We start from the raw sequence: 5,604 nt of genomic DNA, 5'->3' as shown, positions 1-5,604 counted from the left end.
GGTGGTGATTTCCAGCCCTATATTGGGTCTAGAGATAATGAAACATGAATGAACAAACTTTTAAAAAATTAAGTATGTATGGGTTTCCTGGGTGGCTCAGCGATTGGGCCCTGGGGGGTGGGGGCGCATCATCCCAGGGTCTTTGGATCCATGGAGTCCCGAGTCGGGTTCCCTGAGGGGAGCCTACTTCTCCCTCTGCCTGTGTCTCTGCCTCTCGCTCTCTCTCTCTCTCTGTATCTCTAATGAATTAAAGAAATAACATTTTTAAAATATATAAAAATTAAAATTTTAAAAATGAAATGGAAAGATAACGTGGTGAGGAGGATGTGACGTACCTAATACTGCTGAACTCTAGGCTTACAAATGGCTAATATGCCCCATTGTAGATGATGTCTACTTTTAACCACAACTTAAAAACAAAACAAGACCCCCTTTCCTTGGCTCAGAGTAAGGGAGTTCCTGTGTCAGGTTGGAGGGGGTTTGGTCATCCGCAGTGTGGAAAACCAGGTTCCAGCAATCTGGAATATTTTCTTCCTCTCCAAGTAGACAGACATAGTCACTGACGTCATCCCTGTAAAGGCAAGACAAAAAGGAAGAACTACAGCATTTCAAAGCACCTTTAGGGGCACCTGGGAGGCTTGGTCTGATTAAGCATCTGATTCTTGCTTTCATCTGCCAGGAGGTGCCACTCTTGACTCACCTGGTAAGGCTGTGGGGAATTCTGTAAGGAAGGTATCAGGCCAACATTTTCCAAGGGGTTTTATTGGCTCCAGAAAGTCGATCTGATTTTCTTAAAGCTGTGTTGATCCTATCTGAGTCTATGCATGTGTCTTAAGGATGAGATTCCAGGGGCACCTGGCCTGCTCAGTCAGTAGAGAGCATGACTCTTGACATCAAGCTTGTGAGTTTGAGCCCTACCTTGGGAGTAGAGATTATTTATAGATAAAACTGGGGTGGGGGTGGGGGAGAAAAAGAAAAACCGATGCCATTCTAGTCAAGGCCTTGGTAATATAACCAATCCTTCCAACAGTGTCTGGTTACAATGAGAACAGATTCCCACCCAAACTATGCAGATGATTTACAATTGCCATACAAGAAAGAATACTCACTGAGAGTTTCTGAACTCTGGAGGGTTACAGGTAGGGAGAAAAGATAAATATTTTAATTTGTTTACAAAACAACATTTTCATAAAATTTCTGTAAGTCATAGATATCTCTAGAGACAAATTTGCCTTCAATCTGGAGTAGCAAACATAAGAGGATCAACAATGTTGTGAATAAGAGTCATTAAAAACAGTCATCATTGTCCTTAACCCATTCAGTGCCATGTTGTTTCTTTTTGTTCTGTTTAAATGTAGCTTTTCCATTAGTTCTGGAAATTCATACTTTAGTTTTACGATCTCAGGGTGACCAGAGACCGGTATTTGTCAAAAGTCCTTTTCGTAACTCGTCTTGAACCTGGATCATATTTTTGATAGACCATCATAACAATACCTATAAATGACAGGGCAGACAAAAAATGGACATGGTTAAAGACCTGATGAGAGTTCCTTATAATGCAGTCGGTAAGAAACTTTGATTATTTTTTGTAACACATAGCATTTTAACAATTAGAGTGTCGAGTGATGGCACTGTACCAGGACATGTTACAACTTTTGGAATTTCATTTCATTTTTGGAACATTGACAGCATTCACGCACCCAATATAATCTAAGAGGGCTTATCGTTGTTTGACAATGCTTCTCATGTGACTTTGCATAGCAGGTAAACTATATTAATTAGTCAAGAGACTCTATTTAGGGTTTGACTTTCTCGGAATCTGCTGAAAATCAATGAACAAATGAACAAACCAGAGAACAGTGAGTCAGCCAGCTGGCCCGCCGGCCGGCCAGCCAAACCAACCAACCATCCAACCAACCAAGCAACCAAGATCTCAGAAGTTTTCAAGGCACGTGCCTACAAATGATCATGGATCATTACAAGACTGAAAACTTCAGTATCTGTTTCTCCAAGGTGTCCCTAGGAGATTCTACAGGAATTATAGAGTCACCAAAATGTAGCTCCTTTAATACTGAGAAGTTTTCACTCTCTTACTTAGGTAAAGACCAGATAAAAACGAATATAAAAACCTTGTTGTAACGAGCAGGTAAAGAAAAAAAAAGCCTTTTCTTTGTTCATAATCTCTTATCAAGAATAGACTAACAATGCAAAAAAACCTTGTTGTTTTAACAGTGAGAAGAGCCAAGTCTCAATGTTATACCAGTGTACTTGTAAAACTCACTTCTCCCAATCTCAGTCAGTCCTGACCATGCAGACAATTCCTTTTCAAAAAGTCTCCTTCAGAAACACCTTCTACAATGTCCCTTTGCATTTGGAATCAGTCTTAAGTTTTCTTTCTCTAGCTAGCCAGGCTCTGGGAAGTGTGGGTAGCTCAGTGGTTGAGCTGAGCATCTGCCTTAGGCTCAGGGCATGATCTCAGAGTCCCAGGATCCAGTCCCATATCAGGATCCTTGCCAGTAGTCTGCTTCTGCTGTCTTTGAGGCCTCTCTCTCTGCCTCCCTCTGTGTCTCTCATGAATAAGTAAATAAAATCTTAAAAAAAAAAAAATAGGGGTGCCTGGGTGGCTCAGTGGTTGGGCCTCTGCCTTAGGCTCAGAGCTTGATCCCAGAGTTCTGGGACCTAGTCCCACATTGGGCTCCCTGCAGGGAGCCTGCTTTTCCCTCTGCCTATATCTCTTGCCTTCTCTCTGTGTCTCTCATTAATAAATAAATAAAATCTTTAAAAAATGTTTAAAAAGATAGCCAGGCTCATTTCAGGACAAAATTATTTTATTTTTCCTCAACAACAAAAAAAATGTATTCTCATGTCTTGTACCTCTTCTACACGTCTTCTAACTTCTCACACATGGAGTTGTTTTCCTTATCGTTTTTCAGCAGTCTCGATTCCATGTGGCAGACTTTTTTAAAAAAATTGTATTTATCCCGTCAAGTGCCCCCCTCAGTGCCCGCCACCCAGGCACTTGACGGGATGAGCACTGGGTGTTATTCTGTATGTTGGCAAATTGAACACCAATAAAAAATAAATTTACTATTTAAAAAAATTGTATTTATCTACATTTGTTAGAGACCAAGCACTTGTGTGGAGGGGGAAGGGGGAGGGAGGGAGACAGAGAGAGAGAGAGAGAGATGAGAAAAAGAGGTGAGAAAATCTTTCTTTTTTTTTTTTTCTTTTTAAGATTTTGTTTATTTATTCATGAGAGACAGAGAGAGAAAGAGCCAGAGACACAGGCAGATGCAGGCTCCCTGCAAGGAGCCGGATGTGCTACTCAATCCTGGACCCAGTGATCACACCATGAGCCAAAGGCAGATGCTCAACCTGAGCCACCCAGGAGGCCCCCATATGGCAGACTTTAAAATAAATAAATAAATAAATAAATAAATAAACAAACAAACTCCTAGGAACCCCAGTCTCTGGTGAAAAGTCAGTAGGAACCAATGGCGCACTGTCTATTGTACCAGAATTCTTTAGATTGGCAAATGTATGAATACATGTCACAGCTTTTAGAGACACAGTGTGTGTGTGTGTGTGTGTTCATAATACAATTTTTAAGAAAGCATGAACATGTTTACTAACACACCCAAGTATCTGCAGTTTTCCTGACTAAGACAAAAGATAAAAAGAAAACAGGGAGGGAGGAGAAAATGGGAGGGGCAGGGGTGGGGGAGGAAGGAAACACAATGAAACAAAACAAAAAACCACCTTGGGTGTCTTAGTGATTCATTCATGCTTTAGTATTTTACCTTATGTTGAAAAGACGTAGGTATCGGATGAATTCAACCCAATTTGTCAATTAACCTAGCACAACTTCAAAGTTTCAGGTCACTAAAGATTTTGAAAACTATTGTAAAGGTTTACCTATAAACCTTTTTCTTTCATTTTACCTATTGGCTCTTAACAATGAAAAGTATATGAGACAAAATTGACCATTTTAAGTAGTTTCTGTGGACAAATCACAAGTACAATTTAGCTAATCCATTGAGTTAACAGCAAAGTTGAATAGGGCCCTCCCTCGGGCCTGGACCCTCCAGCGTCCGGGTTAGTACGGGTGAAATCAGAAATCAGAGCATAAGTAGTTCTTATTTCCTTTTTTGTGCCTGTTGTATAACAAGACAGCAAATGTGGTTTCTTTGTATAAAGGTACGGAAGGGTCTATTTCAATTACCACCATTCCAGGCTCACAAAAAGTGACAGGAGTGCAGCACATCCCACTGCCCACCCCAAGGGCTTGTAAGGCAGACAGAACTGAAAATCAATGGATTTTACAACTCGACGGGGCAGGGGGGCGGGAGGGGAGATAAAGTTGGTTATCTGTATGACATGTGACATTGATAGCTCCAAAGACACGTCTTTTTAAAATACAACAACCTTGTATTGGCTTGAAAGCCATATATGTCGCCCCTGTGTCCACTAAAAATTCAGTAGATTTTTTCCCCCACTCCCACTGTCAGGCTCCCGTGAGAAAGTCTGAAGTAGGTGGTTTAGGTCCAGGGGAGCTCTCCGGCCCCTTCCTGCCTTCTGATTTGGGAGGTACTCCAATGTGAACCTCAGAAGGAGGTGACCCAATAGCTTGGGGTGATTTTTGCTCCTTGGTAGGGGTGGGGAGGTGGGGAGGAGATGGCGCTGGAGGCACCTGGGATGGCAGAGGGGCCGACCACTCCAGCCAAGGGAGTGGTGCAGAAACAGGGGGAAGGGAGGGGAAGTGGGAGACAAGGGACGGAGATTGGGAGGGAGAGGTAGAGGCCTCAGGAGAACCACCAGCAAGGCCTGAGGCAGATTTAAGATTTTGTGTTTTTTTTTTTTTAAGATTTATTTATATATTCATGAGAGACACAGAGAGAGGCAGAGACACAGGCAGAGGGAGAAGCAGGCTCTTCCGCGGTCAGCCCCATGTGGGACTGGACCCCAGGACACCCCCCCAAGCCCCCTCCATCTAGCATTGCACCCTCAACCACTGAGCCACCCAGGCCTCCCTCTTTCCCTTTTTCTTATCTTTCACCTTGCACCCTTCTGCCTACACCTCCACCTGTTCCTTCATCTCGGTCTCCTGTCTTTTCCTTCTGCAATACAGGCTTCGTCTGTGGTTGCCTTTCAGCCCTCTGAAAGAGGTGGAAGAGCAGGCAGTGTGGGTTGGGCATCGGTTCTGGTGCTTGTGCTTGGGGAGGAAGAGTGGATTTCGGATTTCTGGCGTCTGCCTGGCCTGCAGATTCTTCATGATTTTGACTATTGGGAAGTGGAGGGTTGGGTCAGGTGTCTAAAATTTTCGTCTATCCTTATCTCTTTGGATCACCTCTTGGGTCCCGTCTTGCAAGGGGTGACCTGGAAGTCCAAATGTAGAGAATTTCTTTTCTCTTTTCCCCTTTTTTAAAAAAATTTTATTTATATATTTTAAATATATAAATAAATTTTATTTATATATTTATTCATGAGAGAGAGAGAGACAGATAGACAGACACAGACAGAGGGAGAAGCAGGCTGCATGCAAGGAGCCTTATGTGGGACTCGATCCTAGATCCTGGGATCACACCCTGAGCCAGAGGCAGATGC

Source organism: Canis lupus, chromosome 1 (genome assembly GCF_048164855.1).
Source record: "Canis lupus baileyi chromosome 1, mCanLup2.hap1, whole genome shotgun sequence".
Lineage (NCBI taxonomy): Eukaryota > Metazoa > Chordata > Mammalia > Carnivora > Canidae > Canis > Canis lupus.
Note: the sequence above shows the minus strand (reverse complement) of the source record.